This window comes from Taudactylus pleione, unplaced genomic scaffold (assembly GCF_031769625.1).
Source record: "Taudactylus pleione unplaced genomic scaffold, aTauple2 ptg000377l, whole genome shotgun sequence".
Classification (NCBI taxonomy): Eukaryota; Metazoa; Chordata; class Amphibia; order Anura; family Myobatrachidae; genus Taudactylus; species Taudactylus pleione.
Window position 1 is genome coordinate 388,509 of NW_028284778.1, and position 22,193 is coordinate 410,701.

Below are 22,193 nucleotides of genomic sequence, written 5' to 3' on the forward strand. Positions count from 1 at the left end.
GGGCCCACCTCCATTAAAATGGAGCGTCCTCCTGGACGCTCGTATAGCTGTGGGTCACCACCCACAGCATATACGAGCGTCCAACAAGATGGTCGCGATGGTCTTGACCATCGGACTTGCGAGAGAAACCCTGTGGTCGGGTTTCTCAACCGCAAGGCCAGGAGTGATTTTGGCTCTATCAGAGCCAAAATCACTCCCACTGACATCACTAGTGATGTCAGTGGGGCCGGCTTCAGACGGTAGGTGTTCCCATAGGAACGCCTCCGTCTGGCAGGCACGCCCCCGGAACGCCCACCAAAGGGGGTGTGCTGTCAATCAACATCGACAGCACGCCCCCTTTGGTGCGAGACCCGGAGCGATGGAAAGTCCTTCGCTCGCCGGGTCTCGCGCATGCACACGACGGAGCTCCCTCCGACGTGCGCATGCGCAGTGGGGGACATCGACCCACTTGCGAGCGGACTGCCGCTCGCGAGTGGGTCTGAATGACCCCCTAAGTACCCAATATTCCAATAAATATAAATAATAATATTTGGCTGGGGAGCTGCCACAGACGATATGGAAAACCATATGTATAGAAATCAGAAGAAGGATTGTTATATAATAGTGCACAAATATAATATATAATAAAATGTAACTTTTGAAAAATCTTGTTCAGTGAAATATTAAAATCATATAAAAAGATTGAAAAGTGAATTAAAGTAAGAAATGTGATGTATGAAAATATTACACCGACACACTATGCCGCAATAATATTGTAAATAGACCACTGTTTTATATTATGAGTATCTATGACTCCCAATACTGATCTATGTATAAATACATTTGAATATCTAGGTGGAAGTAGGATTACAATCGGTGAGCGGAGCAAATAAATACATTATAATCCAAGTGTCTGTGTGTATCTTATTATATTCCTATGGGATGTAGTCACATAATAACACAAGGAGTAGTATGACTAGCTGGCCCTTGAGATGATCTAATACTGAGTGCGCTGTAACGCGTGCCCAGTGTTGTAGATTTCCGTACTTAATAATAGCTCCTGACTCCTATTAACACTAGTGCAAAAATTGCAATAAGTAAAAGTAGCTGCCCCCTATGAATGATCTTAATACTGGCCGTGCTATGATCGGGTCTCTAGTGCCCCTGTTCTTATATAGCTTCTACATCCTATTCTCATTAGTACATTTCAACACAAAGTCAATTGGTAGCAGCAGCAGTGGTCAGCGTGCAACGTGAGTGAGGGTATGTGCAATAAAACATTGTATGTGAGTCTGTCTTTAATATTTATTTTGCAGGTGAATAGAGGTAGCAGCAGGCCAGGGGTGCAGGGGATAGCCCCGAGTTTGAGCCCAGGTGTTGGGTGCCCTGAAGAGGGGGGACTCTTATTGGGGGGTCCCTACTTCGCCAGCCTAGGCTGACTAGTTAGAGGGGATGAATGTTACAACCAGTGGTAACCCTTCAAGTGTGTCCCCTGGCTGTAACATTACCCCCATGTTAGGAACCCGGTTGTGGTTCTAAAAAATACGGAGGGGCCCTACTTGTTTTGTTCCCCGTATTTTTATAACTATGACTGGTCCAAGAGCCCGGTATTGGATCATTAAATACAGGGAAACCGTACACATTTTTCCCCTGTATTTTTTTGAACCAGTGCTGACTCAAAGAGCCAATTTCTCTCAGATTTTTTCCTTTTTTTTTTTTACTTTTACACACAGAAGCATGCATGGCTCTCGCTGATCTGTGCATGCTTCAGTCCAACTCACACCTTGTAATGAAACACGCATTACAAGGTGCAAGTTTACCAGCAGATTAATTTGCATGCCAGTCAAACTTGCACCTAGAGAGGCCAATCCCGGGCTGTTTTCTCAATCCCAGGATTCAGGATTGATAAAACGTCAATCCCAGGATTCTTGGGATTGGTTTAGTTTTGAAAAAAAACAATGTCCGCCGCCCAGTCCTCACGGTGACTTACCGGGTGGCAAAACAGCGGGGCTTCACAATGTGGGCCTTGTAGAGGGGTGAGCCACTGCGCAGCCCTGCATCCACCCACCCAACCTCTCAGACAGTGCACACAGCCTTGGGAGCCCGGAGCGGGGAGCCGGGCAGTGGTTACTAGAGAGGGAGCTGGGCTCCATCCCTAATCACCGATGCTAGGGAGGCCAATACCTGGATTGGAAGCTTTCATTCCTAGCCATTTTTAGTTCAAACCCCGACATTTTTAGGCCAAAATCCCTGGATCCTGCCGATCCCGGGATTGGCCTCCCTACTCGCACCCACAAACTTGCACCCTATTACATTTGCGAGTTGCAGGACAAACCATTAATGGGAGATCACAGATTAACGTTAAACATCGGTGTCTGATCCCTGATGGTGACGACCATGCTCTGTGCACAAAGATACCATTGATGATGGGAAAACATCGACCATCGATGGCAGAGCCGTGGATGGTCATCCCTACATAGAACCTCAAGATGAGTCTGGGTATGAGAAATATTTCCTTGCATACGAGAGAGGACAGGAAGTTCTTAGTTTGATCTGAAATCTAAAAACAAGAATCATCGGGGAAATGCAAAAGTGGCACTTTAATCTGATATCACCTTATACAGCAGAGGCTCTATAAAGAGATCCGCCTCAGTATAGATAAGTGAATTTGGGAGCGAGAACTTGAGATCTGAGTTTTAATTTTATTTTTTGAAGTTTACAACAGTTACACAAGATTGCGGATAAAGATGGCCGACAAAGTGATGGAGACAAGGAGGTCCTCTGCACAAGCTGCAGCCTTATGGTGGGAAGGTTCAGCTGCCTCTATCTTTCTGAGCTAAACCCGTCCAATAGGAGAATAGGCTCACAGGTAAAACATTTGTACAGTAGTACCTTAAGGCGATACGTTATGCACTAGGCTATTAGAGTAATCATAGATATCTGTCCCAACACAGTGTACAAATTACAGAGCATTTAATCATTTCTTATAGTCCTCTGCAGGAAACAATATTCTGGTCATTATGTGAAGTGGGACAGAGACACAGAGTAATGCAGCGGCCACCTCTGTCTGCTACCATTGTAGATAAGGGGAAGATCACTAGCAGCTTCAGAATAACTGACCCCAACTCTGCCGGTCCGGAGACCAAATAGGAGCCCCCTACAGTAGGAACCGACATGGTACCAGACCATTTTTACCAATCTGCAAAGATCTCATGAATGCACCAGAATATGGTAAAGGAGAAAAAAATGTGAGACCTGCTCCATCGCACATTACCTCTTTCGTTGCAATAGAAGATCCTACATACAGTATAAGATGAATCAGATTATTAAATTACCTCACCAGTGTGGGATCAGCCAATCACAGCCTTTGTAGCAGCCATCTGATCTTACAGAGGGTTAAAGATACTCAGTAGGAAAGATCCAAGCAATCCAAACCCATAGATATAGATCCCGTCACTGTGTGGCGAGAGCAGGGCGGCAGGCTACTTGAAATAAAGGGTAACCCTGCTTGGTATCACCAGTATGTTACTAGCACTATGGACATGTTGTATATTGTGTGTGTTACTTAGAAGCCGGATGTGGGATCAGTAGTCACCGATATTCTTTGTATCATAGGCCTGATGGAGAGGTGAGTGCAATTCATGTGCGGCTGAGATTTCTAATATAATCACAATAGCGATAACAAGCAAATGCCAGTTTCAGCATTCACCTTCTGTAACAGGGCGCGATAGGCCGAGGGAACCCTGAGACGCCCACTTCCATCATCTGAGCACAGTGCAGACCCGCTGGTAGTAATGAGCACTCCACCAGCCACGCACCATCGGCCCATCCCTCAGTGTATCCATCTGAAGCCCCTCTGTGGCTGCGGTACTGAGAGAGAGGAGGCATTTGCACGTCCATGACACTCCTATAATACATCCGCCTCATTTTGCATTCACTTCAGGTCACCTAACAGAAATGTCCACGATTCGCTCTAGCCTTTCCTAATGATACCAGTTCTGTAGGTAACTGTGACCGGTATCGCACAAATAGGTTCCAGCGTGCGCAGTTCTGGTTTTTCTGACTTTTTCACGCAGTAGCAAAACATCGCTCAACTGCGCAAACATTCACCTCTAACTCGGGACCCCATGTCCCCCTAAAGGAGCTACTGTCACTTAAGGTAGCGAGGGTACAAAGACGACTGTCGGCACTCAGAATTTTGCAGCACTTCCTATACTAAGGCAGTGGTTCTCAAACTCGGTCCTCAGGACCCCACATAGGTCACATTTTCCAGGTCTCCTGGCAGGAGCACAGGTGTAGTCATTACTCACTGACACATTTTAAAAGATCCACAGGTGGGGCTAATTATTTCACTAGTGATTCTGTGAGACCTGGAAAACATGCACTGTTTGGGGTCCTTAGGACAGAGTTTGAGAACCTGTGCACTAGGGGTTTACCAAAGTGTGCTGGTAGGTACAGAGCATTACTACTGTGGGCACCTCAAGGTGCCCAGATATCAGGGTGATTAAGCGATTTTGTCTGATAACGTGGGTGCCCACTCAGCCTTCTGTAACCAAACTCACACAGTAGTCCTACTGCTAATGTCAGGTATGAGGGGGGCACAGTGACAGCCCCTCCTATAAGTATGTGCCAAGCCGGGATCCAAGAAGACTCATGGTCCTCTTTTAACATGTGTATATATATACAGTCAGGTCCATAAATATTGGGACATTGACAGAATTTTCAGATTTTGGCCTCTATTCACCACCACAATGGTTTTGAAATGAAACAAACAAGATGTGCTTTAACTGCAGACTTTCAGATTTAATTTGAGGGTAATTACATCCAAATCGGGTGAACGGTGTAGGAATTACAACAGTTTCAATATGTGCCTTCCACTTTTTAAGGGGCCAAAAGTAATGGGACTATCAACTCAAAAGCTATTTCATGGACAGGTGTGGGCTATTCCCTCGTTATTTCATTATCAATTAAGCAGGTAAAAGGTCTGGAGTTGATTCTAGGTGTGACATTTGCATTTGGAACCAGTTGCTGTCGACTCTCAATATGAGATCCAAAGAGCTGTCACTATCAGTGAAGCAAGCCATCATTAGACTGAAAAATCAAAACAAACCCATCAGAGAGATAGCAAAAACATTAGGTGTGGCCAAATCAACTGTTTGGAACATTCTTAAAAAGAAAGAATGCACCGGAGAGCTCAGCAACTCCAAAAGACCCGGAAGACCACGGAAAACAACTGTGGAGGATGACAAAAGAATTATTTCCCTGGTGAAGAAAAACCCCTTCACAACAGTTGGCCAAATCAAGAACACTCTCCAGGAGGTAGATGTATATGTGTCAAAGTCAACAATCAAGAGAAGACTTCACAAGAGTGAATATAGAGGGTTCACCACAAGATGCAAACCATTGGTGAGCCACAAAAACAGGAAGACCAGATTACAGTTTGCCAAACAACATCTAAAAAAGCCATTACAGTTCTGGAACAACATCCTATTGACAGATGAGACAAGGATCAACTTGTACCAGAAGAGAAGGAAAGGAACTGATCATGATACAAAACATACCACCTCATCAGTGAAGCATGGTGGTGGTAGTGTCATGGCGTGAGCATGTATGGCTGCCAATGGAACTGGTTCCCTTATATTTATTGATGATGTGACTGCTGACAAAAGCAGCAGAATGAATTGTGAAGTGTTTCGGGCAATATTATATGCTCATATTCAGTCAAATGCTTCAGAACTCATTGGACAGCGCTTCACAGTGCAGATGGACAATGACCCGAAGCATACTGCAAAAGCAACCAAAGAGTTTTTTAAGGCTAAAAAGTGGAATGTTATGCAATGGCCAAGTCAATCCCCTGACCTGAATCCGATTGAGCATGCATTTCACTTGACGAAGACAAAACTGAAGGGAAAATGCCCCAAGAACAAGCAGGAACTGAAGACATTTGCAGTAGAGGCCTGGCAGAGCATCACCAGAGATGAAACCCAGCGTCTGGTGATGTCTATGCATTCCAGACTTCAGGCTGTTATTGCCTGCAAAGGATTTGCAACAAAGTATTAAAAAGTGAAAGTTAGATTTAGGATTGTTTAGTTTGTCCCATTACTTTTGGCCCCTTAAAAAGTGGGAGGCACATATAGAAACCGTTGTAATTCCTACACCGTTCACCTGATTTGGATGTAATTACCCTCAAATTAAATCTGAAAGTCTGCAGTTAAATCACATCTTGTTTGTTTCATTTCAAAGCCATTGTGGTGGTGAATAGAGGACAAAATATGAAAATTCTGTCAATGTCCCAATATTTATGGACCTGACTGTATGTATATATATATATATATATATATATATATATATATACATATACACACACACACACACACACACACACACACACAATTTAAGTAAGACTAGACTGCAATACAAGGATCAAGTATTTATTTAGTGTTTGGCCAATAAATGCTCTTTAACAATAAAAAGCTGCAATACATGAAGGCGCATGTAATAAAAAATTGCTGTCATTTAGATCAATATACAAACAATACAAATTATATCATTTCAACACTATAAGTACCAACTAAATGTCAAGACATGTTTGCATTATAGTGAACAATCAGTGTGTGATAACAAGTCTTTCATTTTAGTAGATTTACAACAGTAACAATATTTTAAATATTTAACTAAGAAGCTGTATCACAATGAGAGGACGGGACATGGGGGGATGGGGCACATATATAACACAAAAGCAGTAATCATCTTCTTTCTCATTACAAAACAGAGCCGCATTAGTGCCCCATGCAGTACACAGCTTAATACTGTGCGGACAGAGAATGGCTGAGACATCAATGGTTTGATAGAGGCTGTTCAAGGGAGGGGAAGAAGTATAGAAAAGACGCCATCTGCTGTTTGAAAACAGACATTACACGGTCAAGCGAATCAGTTTGTAGTAAAAGATGCGTCGAGCGTCCCCCACTTTGTGACAGAAATACGATAGGTAAATAAGGACACAGCTGTGGTCAATCTAGCCCCATGTTTTAAAGAAATCCATCTGTTTAACAAGAACCCAGAGATCATGTAAGAAGTTCAATTTCTTTTGATGAGCTTCAGATTACAGAGAGCACATGTTGTCCCTCCAGCCGTCTGTTAGATAACATCCACTATCACAGTGACCGGATCATAGAACAGGCCTATCAGAGGGTAAGTAGAATCACCATGTACAGAACTACACCTTTCACACTGGTGACAACTACAGCACTATGGCACATTGGGAGATGAAAGCTCTTTGGTAGCATATGGGCATAGATGAAGGGTGAGGACCAAAACAGACTCAAAGGGCGGTACTGAATTGTTATAGCGCTCCCGATCTCCCGTCTAAAGTGACAGGAGATCGCGGGGCACTATTCAATTGCCGCACTGATCATGCCCATAGTGGTCAGGTTTAGCCGCGTAAAACAGTTACCCCCGATCAAAGTGCTGGGTGCATTCGTGAAAAGTACCGTTTGGGTACCCGCCTGGCAGAAGCAACAATTGAATAGCTCCTGTCGGGCGCGTAGGGGGCGATACAAATGAATACCACCCAAAGGGCGGGTTTTAGAAGTATAGATGTTGCCCATAGCAACCAGATTCGACTTAACATTTATCTAGTACCTTCTAGAAGTTAGAATCTGATTGGTTGCTATGGGCAATACCTTCACTTCTAAACACCCGAACTTTAGTAAATACACCCCAAAGTGTCTATATGCATTCCCACAGCACACATCTCATGATATACAGTGTGCATTAGGGCATATACCAGCTGACGTCACACACTATGACCATTAAAGTCAGTTCTGTAGCTGTGGTTGAAGGATAGGATCAGTGACACTCCCTGAGGCAGCTGGTGCGCTTTGCATTCTCCAGGAGTACAAAATGGCGATGCAGAGGCTTCGGTCAGTGTTGCAGGACTCGGCAAAGACGGCAAAAAGGTCACTATAAGCCTGAGCTCAGCTAAAGTAATTTCTGAAGGTGGCTGTGACCCGCAAAACGCATCATGCATGAGGAAATATTATTCATGAAATATTTGGGAATAAGTGAACTTTTAATTGCCAGAACAAATGGATGGAAAATATTTCATAAGACAGGAATTCACAATTCCACAGCTAGCCGTAAGTTATGTAGTGGAGCAATAGGTATCCCAAGTGCTGATGACCCAGCTCTGACGCAGTAATTGTACTGGCTGTTATGGCTTAGGTATGCCATTGGCTACATTTGTTCTACTGTGACCTCTGACCCATAGCTACCTGCCTGGTCCTGGTTTATGTCTATCTGTCCTATCTTTATGGTTGTCCCTTCTCTGCTGAAAGGAGATGAGGGAGCCTTTAATCAGTAACTTTTTACACCAGGAAAAGCCTGAATCCACTAAAGCATAGGGTCTATAGCCTCACAGAGCATATAACTCTCCCTAATGCTCCTGTGTTGGTTAAGCACCCAATGTTCAACTTTCAAATTAGGCCTTAAAATGTGGCCTACTTACACCACCCACCTCATATATGTCAGCCTTTGCTTTGTGTTTCTGAAAAATCTGATTTGATAAAAAGTGAGGGGACTGTAGTTACTATGTGCCACATTTGTATGTTTTTTCTATTTAGTGTTTACATCCCATGAATGTGCTTTGCCGTATGACATGTACCTGAAAAGTGCAAATGGAAAACATTTAAAAGCCAGGACAAGGCCTGAACGCCACCACATCAAAGTTCTTCAGCCGGGCTACAGCATTTTATTACACTGGCATGCCCACCTACAAACACCCTCCTCATAAATAAGCCCTATAGCCTAAACAACTTGTAAAACAAATTATTTTTTTCACATACAAGGGTAAATTCCCCACCTTCATATTTAGCTAGGATTGCCCAGATCCGCTAAAACCCCCACATAAGGAGCACATTGCGCCCCTGCAGACAAATCTTGACCCATTAAGCCACATACGGATCTATAACATTGTGTGTGTATATATAAATATATTTATATTATTTGTCTAAAAATGTACTTACTGTCAACTTATAAAAATAGCCATACAGAATTGAGAACATATATTTTAGAAAAAATAGCATTTGCATTTTAGCCTAATTTTCGGAGCTTCGTAAAAAAAAAAAAAAAAAAAAAAAATATGAGATATGGTAAGAACTTACCCTTGTTATCTCTATTTCTACGAAGTCCATAGGGTTCCACAGGATACCTTGGGGTATAGGTGTGACGTCAGTCGCTGGGCACCATAGAGTTAAGCTTTTCAGCCTCCCAGGATGCACTAGGGTCCCCCTCCTATACCCCGCCCCCGAGCCAAGGCACCTCAGTTAGTTATCAAGCCATAGGCCGGAGGAGGAGAAGAGAGAGAAAAAAGATCTGGACACATACAAGAATCACATTCTCACCAGAGGGAGACGGAAAACCGGTGACCAGAGCAAAGCCCATCTGCAGCACAGGTGCGACAGGGCGGGAGTCCTGTGGAACCCTATGGACTTCGTAGAAATAGAGATAACAAGGGTAAGTTCTTACCATATCTCATATTTTCTACTTCAGGGTCCATAGGGTATCCACAGGATACCTTGGGGATGTCCCAAAGCAGTATCCTTTAAGGGTGGGGACGCTCCTGTGCAGAAAGGAGAATCCGCCGCCCGAAGGAAGCATCCTGAGAGGCGAAGGTGTCAAACCTGTAATACCTCACGAAGGTATGGACAGAGGACCACGTAGCAGCCTTGCAGATCTGAACTGCCGAGGCACCACGTCGTGCTGCCCACGAAGGACCCACAGACCTAGTGGAATGAGCCTTCAGAGAAGGAGGGACCGGTAGGCCTTCATGAAGATAAGCTTCAGAAATAGCCATACGGATCCAGGCTGCCAAAGTTTGCTTTGAAGCAGGCCAACCCTTTTTACGGAAGCCATAGAGGACAAACAAAGCGTCCGACTTCCTAAACGAAGAAGTGCGGTCAACATAAGTCCTTAAGGCCCGCACAACATCCAAAGAGGCCTCACCCAGGGAAAGACCCGGTGAGTTAAAGGCCGGAACAACTATTTCCTCGTTAACATGAAACTGGGAAACAACTTTGGGAAGAAACTCGGGCCGAGTGCGGAGCACTGCCCTGTTCCCATGAAAAACCAAGAAAGGGGGTCTACAAGAAAGAGCCCCTAACTCAGAAACACGTCTGGCCGAAGCAAAGGCCAGAAGGAAAACAGTCTTAGCTGTTAGCCATTTAAGATCCACTGAGCCCAGTGGTTCAAACGGCGGTCCTTGGAGAGCCCTCAGGACCACAGCCAAATCCCAAGGCGCCACAGGTGGAACAAAGGGCGGCTGGATGCGAAGAACACCCTGCATAAAGGTGCGCACATCCGGGATTGTAGCAATCCTACGGTGAAACCAGACAGATAGGGCCGAAACCTGTACCTTCAAAGAAGCAAGGCGAAGCCCATGATCTAGTCCCGCTTGCAGGAAGGCGAGAATCCGAGACAGACGAAACTCCCGCGGTGCATAACCTCTCGGTCGACACCACTGGAAGAACGTATGCCACACGCGATGGTATATCCTCGCGGAAGACGGTTTCCGAGCTCGTAACATGGTACGCACCACAGAGCTGGAAAACCCCCGGGACCTCAGCATGGCCGTCTCAACAGCCACGCCGTCAAAGCCAGCCGAGTCAGGTCCGGGTGAAGGCAAGGACCCTGAGACAGAAGGTCCGGTCGTAGCGGCAACCGCAGAGGACTGTCCACGGACAGACCCCGAAGGTCTGAGAACCAGTGCCGTCTGGGCCACGCGGGAGCTATCAACAGGAGCGTCCCTCCTTCCTGTTTGAATTTCCGTATTACCCGTGGAAGAAGGGAGACCGGAGGGAACAGGTATGCGAACCGGAACGTCCACCGGACGGACAGAGCATCCACCAGAGACGCCCCTTCGTCTCTTGTGCGAGACCCGTACACCGGCAACTTGTTGTTGTGCCGGGACGCCATGAGGTCGATTTCTGGAAGACCCCACCTGTCCACCAGTAGTTGAAAAACGTCCGGGTGCAGGGACCATTCCCCCGGATGAACGTCCTGGCGACTTAGAAAGTCCGCCTCCCAATTTAGCACTCCCGGGATGAAGACCGCTGATATGGCCGGAAGATTGCGCTCCGCCCAAACCAGGATCCGAGAGACCTCTGCGAGAGCCGCCCGACTGCGAGTTCCTCCTTGCCTGTTTATGTAGGCCACGGTGGTAGCGTTGTCCGACTGGACCTGCACCGGGCGACCCTGGAGAAACCGCTGTGCCTGCTGGAGAGCATTGAAGACCGCACGGAGTTCCAAGATATTTATTGGAAGCTCCGCTTCTGTCGGCGTTCACCTGCCCTGGAACAAGTGTGGACCCGAAACTGCTCCCCAGCCCCGAAGACTGGCGTCCGTTGTCAACAGGACCCAATTTGGAACCCAGAACGGACGTCCCTTGTTGAGGTGGGTCGTCTGTAACCACCACGCAAGGGACAGGCGAACCTCCGGGGTGAGCACAATCGTCTGGGACTTCAGAGACTGAGGCAGCCCGTTCCACTTGGACAGGATCAGGTGCTGCAGAGGTCTGGAGTGAAACTGGGCGTATTCCACCATGTCGAACACCGACACCATGGAGCCCAGTAACCTCATCGCCGAGTGTAAGGACAACCGGCGGCTGTGCAGGCAACTGCGCACCCTTGACTGTAAAGCAGAGATCTTGTCCTCCGTCACGAAGATCCTTTGCTGTCCCGAGTCCAATAAGGCTCCAAGATGCAGAATCCTCCGAGACGGGATTAGAGTGGACTTCTGCCAGTTGATTAGCCAGCCGTGCCGTTGCAGCAGTGCAATGGTCAGGTCCAAGTGGCGTAACAGGAGCTCTGGAGATCCTGCCACCAATAACAGGTCGTCCAAATACGGCAACATGCGGACTCCCTGCAGCCGCAGAGAAGCCGCCATGACCGCCATCACCTTGGTGAAAACCCGTGGTGCTGTTGCCAGGCCAAAAGGTAACGCCCGAAACTGGAAGTGGTCGCTGCGGATTGCAAACCTGAGGAACTGTTGATGGCGCAAAAGAATAGGGACATGCAGGTAAGCGTCCTGTATGTCCAATGACACCAAGTAGTCTCCAGGTTCCAGCGCCAGAATGATGGACCGTAGGGTCTCCATCCGAAACTTCGGGACCCGCAAAGACTTGTTGAGTGCTTTGAGGTTGAGAATCGGACGATATGACCCATTGGGTTTCTGTACCAAAAATAGATTTGAATAGAAACCCTGGCCCCTCTGGGAGAATGGCACAGGCACTATAACTCCAGCCTGGAGCATAGTGTGCAATACCTTCCGCAGCTCCGTAGCCTTGTTCCGGTCTGATGGTAGACCCGTGGTGAAGAAGCGAGCCGGGGGTCTGTGCCGGAAGGAGAGGGTGTATCCGTGGGAAACCACCTCCAGAACCCAAGTGTCTGTCGTAGTGGTCGACCAACACTGGGCGAACTGTAGCAGGCGGCCTCCCACCCTGGGATCCCCCAAAGGGAGGCCCGGACCGTCAGGCCGCAGGCTTGTCATCTGGCTTGGGGGCCGGACGTCTGGTACTCCATGCCTGCTTCCGGGGCTTGACCGATTTCTTAGGGCCAGCCTGTCGAGGAAACGACTGTGGTTTGGGCCTGCCCTGGGCCCTAGATGACCGAAAGGACGATGGTCCAGAACCAGAAGGAGCAGCGGCCGACGGGAGACAAGCCGATTTGGCTGCCGCCAACGTGGCCACAATCTTATCCAGATCCGGACCGAAGAGAACTTCTCCGGTAAACGGCAACGCTTCCAGACCTTTCTTGGAATCTGCGTCCGCCTTCCAGGATCGCAGCCACAAGGTGCGACGAGCAGCTACCGCTGCTGAAGAAATTCTAGACACCAGAGTACTAATGTCTAGAGCCGCCTCGTTGATGTAGGTGGCCGAATCACGGAGATTGCCAATCAACTCCGCCTGTTCGGCCGGACAGTCGGATTCAAAAGAAGCCTCCAATGAATCCGCCCAGCGCTCCATCGCTCTGGCAACCCAGCAAATGGCCATAGCCGGCCGTGCTGCCCCCCCTGCAAGGGAATAAGCGGACTTCAGGCAGATTTCTACCTTGCGGTCCGTAGCATCCTTAAGGGAGGACATGGATGGCATCGGCAATGTGGCACTACGGACAAGACGGGTCACGTGAGAATCCACCTGTGGAGGGGATTCCCACTTAGCAAAATAATTATCCGCGAACGGATAAGCCACCGCCAGGCATCTCTGCGGCTGGTATCTTTTGCCAGGTTGTTTCCACGCCTCCTCTAAATGGTCCACCAACTGACCCGAAAGAGGAAAGACTGTGGCATCGCCCTTCACATCTTTGAAAAAGGCATACTTAGATTTAGCCGCTGGGGGAACTTCGTCCTCAATCACCAAGGCTGTGCGGACCGCCCGAATAAGTCCCGGAATATATACTTTGGACTTAGCATCAGCGTCCTTAGTATGGAGAGGTTCCTGATCGTAAGGATCCAGAATCTCCCCATTATCAGACGTCCCTTCGTCATCCTCATAAGGAGCGGACAGAGACGCCACCGGCCTTTTATGAGGCCGCATCACAGACTCCCCTTGCAACACATCCGACAAGTGCTGTACAGAACTCGTCAGGGAGTTAACCCACGCTGGCTCCTGAGAACCCAGGAGCGGGGAAATAGGGAGACTGTGGGGTACCACCAATTGTCGTGGGAACCCCTGCATGGGTGACGACACCACAGACTGCTGGGACAAACCCATCGGAGTAAACGCGGGCTGCGGAGCTAACTGGCCCACTAAAGCTGTTAACGCCTGAGCGAAACAAGCCCAGGGCGGCTCCTGTACCGGTGCTGTAACCGTAATAGGCCGCGCCACTGCCGGCAAAGGCCCTCCGCGCTACCCTCCCCCTCCGCTAACGGTACTTTGCACGTGGTACACTGTAGCCGGAGGGGAAAATCACTTTCAGACATGATGGTACCACGTATGTGACCTCTCTCACCAATTAAGTATTAAATAGGCGAGAGACCACCCTGCAGCACCGCACCACAAGGGCTTTAGCAGAAAGAACAGGGACAGTAATAAAGCTGACAGTTTAAGAAAAGTTACAGGCAGCGCTAGCACAGTCACATACAATGCAGAGAGACAACAATTCCTGCATTAACAGCGCTGATCACTCAACTACACAGACACAGGGCCTGGTAGGACACAGCGCTGCATACACAGACCTGAGCCACAGCGGAGGAGAGGTATGCGGGGGGACCCAGACCACGATGCTTCTGTCCAGCGCTTCCAGCAGCGTTCACCATGCGTTCTGGAGAAGATGGCCGCCGAGGAGCAGAGAGGAGGCTGGCCTGGGGGAGGAGTGCTGCCACAGGACCAGTCGGCAGCATGCAGAGAGGGCTGTGTGCAGCGGGGGAGGCGCCGGCTGTGAGACAGGGAAGGCGCGCTCCCCTGGCATGCATTTAACCCCTGGGACGCCGCAGCGCTACCGCTCTGCTGCGGTCCGCTGTCCCAGGGGGTAGTGGAAAGCGCAGGTTGGTCGCCTGGCTCCACGCTGCAGCCAGTCCCCAGGGAGCCCCCTGCCTGGGGACTTAGGACCATGTGACCAGCGGGGACCCACCGCGGGACCCCGCTGCTTACCTTTGTCCCCCTTGGATCCGGCCATGGTCCGGAACATCTGGGGTCACCGCTAGCTGTGACCCCAGATGCTCACCAGCATCCCCGGATCGGTACCGGCGTTCTGGTACCGGCGGGGGTGTAGGGAAGACAGCATGGACGTCAGGACTGACTGTCCATGCTGTACATCCAGATGTGCAGCCACAGCTGCACTGAAGAAAGCTTCAGGGGCTCTTCTAGCCCCCCACTCCGACAGGTGCACCCGACGCCGGCAGGGCACCAAACTAAAACTGAGGTGCCTTGGCTCGGGGGCGGGGTATAGGAGGGGGACCCTAGTGCATCCTGGGAGGCTGAAAAGCTTAACTCTATGGTGCCCAGCGACTGATGTCACACCTATACCCCAAGGTATCCTGTGGATACCCTATGGACCCTGAAGTAGAAAAAAAATTACTCTCAGTGAAATAGGAACAGGAAACGGAATTAATATCAACTATATCCCACGGATCACACTAATAAAATAAGAGGATCTACAATACAATCCACACAAGCAATCTGCGTCTTATGTAAATGACACATATTACGCCTTTGTGAATAATTAATAAATATGAAAATATTGTGTAGCTCCAGTAAGTGTTGACAATATAGGATAGAGTATATCAGATATATGGCAACTTTTATTTGCAGCCATCCTGTTTTATGTCCACCATCTCACAGATATCGCATTACTCGTGTGTGTGGATTTTCTGGTGTCTAATAAGATATTTATGTGTATAACATTTCTCACTCATCAGAACATGGAAATTGTTTTTCACTTTTGTGGCTTAGCTGATGTCAATTATGTTTTGATTTCATGGAAACGGCTTCTCACCTGTGTGAGTTCTCTGATGCGAACGAAGATGGGTTTTTTGTGAAAAACATTTTCCACACTCAGGGCATGGAAACGGCTTCTCACCCGTGTGAGTTCTCTGATGTCTACGAAGATCCTTTTTTTGTGCAAAACATTTTCCACACTCCGAGCATGGAAACGGCTTCTCACCCGTGTGAGTTCTCTGATGTTTAAGAAGATCTGCTTTCAATGTAAACCGTTTCTCACACTCGAAACATGGAAATGGTTTTTCTCCTGTGTGAATTCGTTGATGTGCAACAAGAGCCAAGTTCGTTGACAAACATTTCCCGCACTCAGAGCATGGAAACGGATTCACACCTGTGTGAATTGTCTGATGTACGGCAAGCCATGTTTTATTTGAAAAATATTTCCCACACTCAGAACATGGAAATGGCTGCTCACCTGTGTGATGTCTCTGATGCACAACGAGCACTGATTTATGTGCATAACATTTCCCACATTCAGAACATGGAAATGGCTTAACACCTGTATGAGTTCTCTGATGCACAACAAGCCCTGATTTATGTGCATAACATTTCCCGCACTCAGAACATGGAAATGGCTTCTCACCCGTGTGAGTTCTCTGATGTTTAAGAAGATCTGCTTTAAATGTAAACTGTTTCTCACACTCGAAACATGGAAATGGCTGCTCACCTGTGTGATGGCTCTGATGCACAACAAGCCCTGATTTTTGTGCAAAACATTTCCCACACTCTGAGCATAGAAACGGCCGCTCACCAGTGTGCGTTCTCTCATGTTTAACTAAGAGCGACTTATATAGAAAACATTTATCACATTCAGAACAGGAAAATACTTTGCGACTTGTACTACATGAAGCGATATCGGAGTCATCAGTAGAACACTCCTCATTATCAGAGGGATCAGGTGACACATCAGCACTGTGACGTACGCCATGCATATTTAGGGTAAGGGGGTTTTCTCCACGAGAATTTCCTGTGATGCTGTCATCTTCTATTTTCAAATCTGAAAACAAAATGGGATATCCATCAGAGGTGCTCCTGCTATCACGTCCTTGTGCTGGAAATAAATGGATGGTAAAATATATTTGGTATTTATACAAGGGAGCATTTTTATTATATTATTAGTCAATTAAAGAAAATTATTTGGTAAAACTAAAAACTTATTACCATTATATATGTGCAATCAGTACAGGACGTGCTAAAGTTGCAGCAAGTCCCAGCCATGAGATTACAATGGAAGTTTTGCAGCTGACACATAAGGGAAACTCTGCTGTAGCATGTAGTTGGCACAAGCACTATAGATCTGTCTCTGGAAGCCTCCAAGACTCTCTCCTGGGTGGAAGGATTTTGTTGGTGAATGCGGTGTTCCGGTAGTCACAGCAAAGTCACTGAGTGACGAAACGCGTTGGTGCAAGAGGGACCCCGTACTGACGTCACAGACAGAGGAAGCGTGAGCACACGAGGCGGCAGAAACTACCGATTCCAGCTCATCACATAGAGCCAGGGAGAAAGTACAGCCCGGACCAGCAGAAGCAGGACGTTCATAGCGCACAGCTGAATGAACCTGCTCCGAAAGCCGCCAGGACACCTCAGCCCTTGCTGCCTTTAGGGTAAGATAGGGTGAGTAAACTGGTGCTCCGGATCCAGTCTAAAGTTTACAGATGCGGGACTCCTGAACTGACACATCTATCTAAGGAGCAATAAACATCTTTTGATTTTATGTTTCACATTTAGTCCACAGTTTGTCAGACATTGCCGGTCTCTAATCTTTATCATTGTATTCGTTTTATTATTGGTTCACTATCATATTTCACTCATTATCTCTAATTACATTTTATATTCATTATTTTGAACCATATTTTATTTAACAATTAAGGCTATTCTCACAAAAGGTATATTTTTACTATACTGTTAAATACAATCGCGTCTATTCACACGCAAAAATGACACAAAAGGAACAAACAAACCCCCAAACACAGGGCAGCAGCCTCTATACAGATGTGTCCTTTATTACTGCTGCTACAGTCACACCATATAGCGCCTCTCAGCGCACCAGGTCCTGTGCGACTCCAGAGTCTTTTTTGCTTTAAAAGTGAATCTTATTCCACATAAATAAAACACAAAGAAGCAACAAAACTACATTGCTAGTGTATCCTGACCATGATCACTGGTGTGTGTACGACATATGTGCCTCTGGGTGCGACTGAGTCTTAATCTGTGTATAAAGGGCTCAGATACCAACGTCCATGGCTCTCCCCCCACGCCAAGTTCTGTTGTGCCTTATCTGCGTAGTGTCTCTTGCGCCGGGTATCTCACGTCATTTGGAGCATGGACGTCCACTGGGGACACGTCTATATGTTTCTTAACTGCAAGCTTCGATGCTGACAAGCCCAGAGAGGAAGGGCAGCGGTGGGACAGAGGAGTAGGGTACAGGAGGAGATGGCACAGAGTGAGCGGTGGGGGGGTGCATGAGGATAGAGCAGGAGAATGGAGCAGGGCACACCTGGGTGATAGATAAAGGGCAGAGCAGGATACAGAGACAATTCAGAGCAAAAGAAGCAACAGTACAAAGTACCTATGAGCAAAGACTGGAGAGGAGCTGGTGTGAGTGGTTATAGATCCCTGTGCCCAGGGTGGTAGAGTGTGTGTGTGAGGTGTGTGCTGTGATAAGACTGTGTGGTGTGTGTGGATATTGCTTTGGTACTGCAGTGTTATCATACACATACTGAGAATGAAACACTACGTCCTGTATTGATTCTGTTGCAGCACTGGCTGCAGTACCCCATGGTCACCAGGGGGGGCTACTCTGCTGGTGTTTTTGTGAGACATCCAGTTATCAGCTCATCTTATGGTGAGGTCCCAGCTAATGAACTGTACATGTGTCTGGCTGTTATATACTCACCAGATCATTGACTCTACATTACCAGAAGCTGGTCTCTGCTTTATCCTTCTGTTTATTCCAGAATCCCTGTTGTTGGGGACATCTGCCACTATCGGTTGCATTTATCAAAACTAGTGTTCCCGCTAGGCTGCGGCCTGCCCGATTTGTAAGCGCTGAAATGCGCTCTGCCCTTATGGCAGCGCCCCGCAAAAAAACAGCCTTCCCCACCCGCGGGCCACAGTGTCACACAGGGTTGGTAAGTGCCAGTGAAACAACCACTGGTGAGTTAATAGATGCCGTGCGCATTCTAAATAGGATAAGAGATGGCTGTATTAGGGTGTAGGATAAGAGATTTCTATGGTGACAGAGGAGGGTGTAGGATAAGAGACGGCTGTAGTGACAGAGGGGGGTGTAGGATAAGAGATGGCTGTAGTGAGAGGAGGGTGTAGGATAAGAGAGTGCTGTAGTGACAGAGGAGGGTGTAGGATAAGAGATGGCTGTAGTGACAGAGGAGGGTGTAGGATAAGAGATGGCTTTATTAGGGTGTAGCATAAGAGATTTCTATGGTTGACAGAGGAGGGTGTAGCATAAGAGGTGGCTGTAGTGACAGAGGAAGGTGTAGCATAAGAGGTGGCTGTAGTGACAGAGGAAGGTGTAGGATAAGAGGGCTGTAGTGACAGAGGAGGGTGTAGGATAAGAGAGTGCTGTAGTGACAGAGGAGGGTGTAGGATAAGAGAGGGCTGTAGTGACAGAGGAAGGTGTAGCATAAGAGGTGGCTGTAGTGACAGAGGAGGGTGTAGCATAAGAGGTGGCTGTAGTGACAGAGGAGGGTGTAGGATAAGAGACGGCTGTAGTGACAGAGGAGGGTGTAGAATAAAAGACGGCTGTAGTGACAGAGGAGGGTGTAGGATAAGAGATTTCTATGGTGACAGAGGAGGGTGTAGCATAAGAGGTGGCTGTAGTGACAGAGGAAGGTGTAGCATAAGAAGTGGCTGTAGTGACAGAGGAGGGTGTAGGATAAGAGAGTGCTGTAGTGACAGAGGAGGGTGTAGGATAAGAGAGGGCTGTAGTGACAGAGGAGGGTGTAGCATAAGAGGTGGCTGTAGTGACAGAGGAAGGTGTAGCATAAGAGGTGGCTGTAGTGACAGAGGAGGGTGTAGGATAAGAGAGTGCTGTAGTGACAGAGGAGGGTGTAGGATAAGAGAGTGCTGTAGTGACAGAGGAGGGTGTAGGATAAGAGAGTGCTGTAGTGACAGAGGAGGGTGTAGGATAAGAGAGTGCTGTAGTGACAGAGGAGGGTGTAGGATAAGAGAGTGCTGTAGTGACAGAGGAGGGTGTAGGATAAGAGAGTGCTGTAGTGACAGAGGAGGGTGTAGGATAAGAGTGCTGTAGTGACAGAGGAGGGTGTAGGATAAGAGAGTGCTGTAGTGACAGAGGAGGGTGTAGGATAAGAGATGGCTGTAGTGACAGAGGAGGGTGTAGGATAAGAGATGGCTTTATAAGGGTGTAGGATAAGAGATTTCTATGGTGACAGAGGAGGGTGTAGCATAAGAGATTTCTATGGTGACAGAGGAGGGTGTAGCATAAGAGGTGGCTGTAGTGACAGAGGAAGGTGTAGCATAAGAAGTGGCTGTAGTGACAGAGGAGGGTGTAGGATAAGAGAGTGCTGTAGTGACAGAGGAGGGTGTAGGATAAGAGAGGGCTGTAGTGACAGAGGAGGGTGTAGCATAAGAGGTGGCTGTAGTGACAGAGGAAGGTGTAGCATAAGAGGTGGCTGTAGTGACAGAGGAGGGTGTAGGATAAGAGAGTGCTGTAGTGACAGAGGAGGGTGTAGGATAAGAGAGTGCTGTAGTGACAGAGGAGGGTGTAGGATAAGAGAGTGCTGTAGTGACAGAGGAGGGTGTAGGATAAGAGAGTACTGTAGTGACAGAGGAGGGTGTAGGATAAGAGACGGCTGTAGTGACAGAGGAGGGTGTAGGATAAGAGAGTGCTGTAGTGACAGAGGAGGGTGTAGGATAAGAGAGTGCTGTAGTGACAGAGGAGGGTGTAGGATAAGAGAGTGCTGTAGTGACAGAGGAGGGTGTAGGATAAGAGACGGCTGTAGTGACAGAGGAGGGTGTAGGATAAGAGACGGCTGTAGTGACAGAGGAGGGTGTAGGATAAGAGACGGCTGTAGTGACACATTAGGGTGTAGGATAAGAGACGGCTGTAGTGACAGAGGAGGATGTAGGATAAGAGACGGCTGTAGTGACAGAGGAGGGTGTAGGATAAGAGACGGCTGTAGTGACAGAGGAAGGTGTAGGATAAGAGACGGCTGTAGTGACAGAGGAGGGTGTAGGATAAGAGACGGCTGTAGTGACAGAGGAGGGTGTAGGATAAGAGACGGCTGTAGTGACAGAGGAGGGTGTAGGATAAGAGACGGCTGTAGTGACAGAGGAGGGTGTAGGATAAGAGACGGCTGTAGTGACAGAGGAGGGTGTAGAATAAAAGACGGCTGTAGTGACAGAGGAGGGTGTAGGATAAGAGATGGCTGTAGTGACAGAGGAAGGTGTAGGATAAGAGATTGCTGTAGTGACAGAGGAGGGTGTAGGATAAGAGATTGCTGTAGTGACAGAGGAAGGTGTAGGATAAGAGATTGCTGTAGTGACAGAGGAGGGTGTAGGATAAGAGATGGCTGTAGTGACAGAACAAGGAGAATATGTGACTGTTCTGTACTTAGTGATTATTACTCACCTGTGCTGATAGCTGTAGGGATTTCCTCCTCCTTACACTGCTGATCACACATCACAGACGTCTCCTCTTCTCCCTCTACATTTTCTTCTTTTATATTAGTCAGTTCTTCACCCTAATTAACCCACAAAACAATAAAACACAATAATAATGTGGATTATCAGTAACTCAGAATAAACAGAAGATCAGTGTATTAGACACACACAGCTGGTCTACGTTTATACAGTGAAAGTCACTTTGGTATATAATGAAACCCTAATTTCTATCTACTTGATGCTCCTATCTGCTATTGCAATCTCTGTGTATTTGTTGAGATTTTTCTGCAGGTCTCTTCCTAGAGCAGGGCTTTTAAGCGATGTGCCGAGGCACACTAGAGTGCCACGAACGGTTGTCAAATGTGCCACAGGGTCAGCACGGTCAGATCCGCCTTTACTGTACTGCAGACTGGGCAACGCTGAGCTGTTCTTGGAGGCTCAGGTGCGCCTGGGCCGTGACCTATGCAGACTTAGCAGCGTGACATCATAGGTCACACAAGCCGCATTGCCAGCCAGGCGCCTGCCAGCCAGCCCAACTACACACTGCTCACAGCTCTGCACTGTGTGCACCGCCAGCTGATGAGGGACAGGTAGGGGCAAAAAAAATGTAAATTTAACTTTTATGTGGAAGCCAATGTGGTTTGTTTTTGTGGAGAGCAATGTGGTTTTTATTTTTTCTGTGGGGGCCAGCCAATGTTTTTTTTTCTGTGGGGAGCAAAGTGTTATATTTGTTTTTTTCTGTGTGTGTTTAATGGCAATAACAAATATCAACATATATTACATATGTTGATATTTGTTATTATATTTGATTAAAAAAAATAGATGGTGTGACTTGGCTATTTTAGAATTTTGTGTAGTGTGCCTTGAATTGAAAAAACACTGCCCTGGCGGATACCGATTATCTCAAGGTAAAACATCCGGGAACAAAAAATATATATTAACATTATCTTTATTATGCTTTTTTCAATCCTGTAGGAATTTTTAGCCATTGACCTAATATTAAATAATGATCACAAAGATTTGTATATTAATGCAATTAATTTTAAAGTATAATTATTTTTCAAAATTTTGAAAAATATTA

The 22,193-nt window shown here is 47.3% G+C and overlaps 1 pseudogene across 1 annotated transcript in view; it reads right to left on the reverse strand.

The window, feature by feature from the left end:
* LOC148507968 (uncharacterized) overlaps nucleotides 1-22,193 on the reverse strand; it is an 85,332-nt pseudogene that overhangs the window by 46,099 nt on the left and 17,040 nt on the right. Inside the window, exons 3-4 of the transcript XR_015869621.1 lie at nucleotides 21,081-21,192; nucleotides 15,458-16,469 (exon numbers count right to left, since the gene is read on the reverse strand). The product of XR_015869621.1 is annotated as an uncharacterized LOC148507968 (transcript). The remainder of the gene's footprint in view (nucleotides 1-15,457; nucleotides 16,470-21,080; nucleotides 21,193-22,193) is intronic.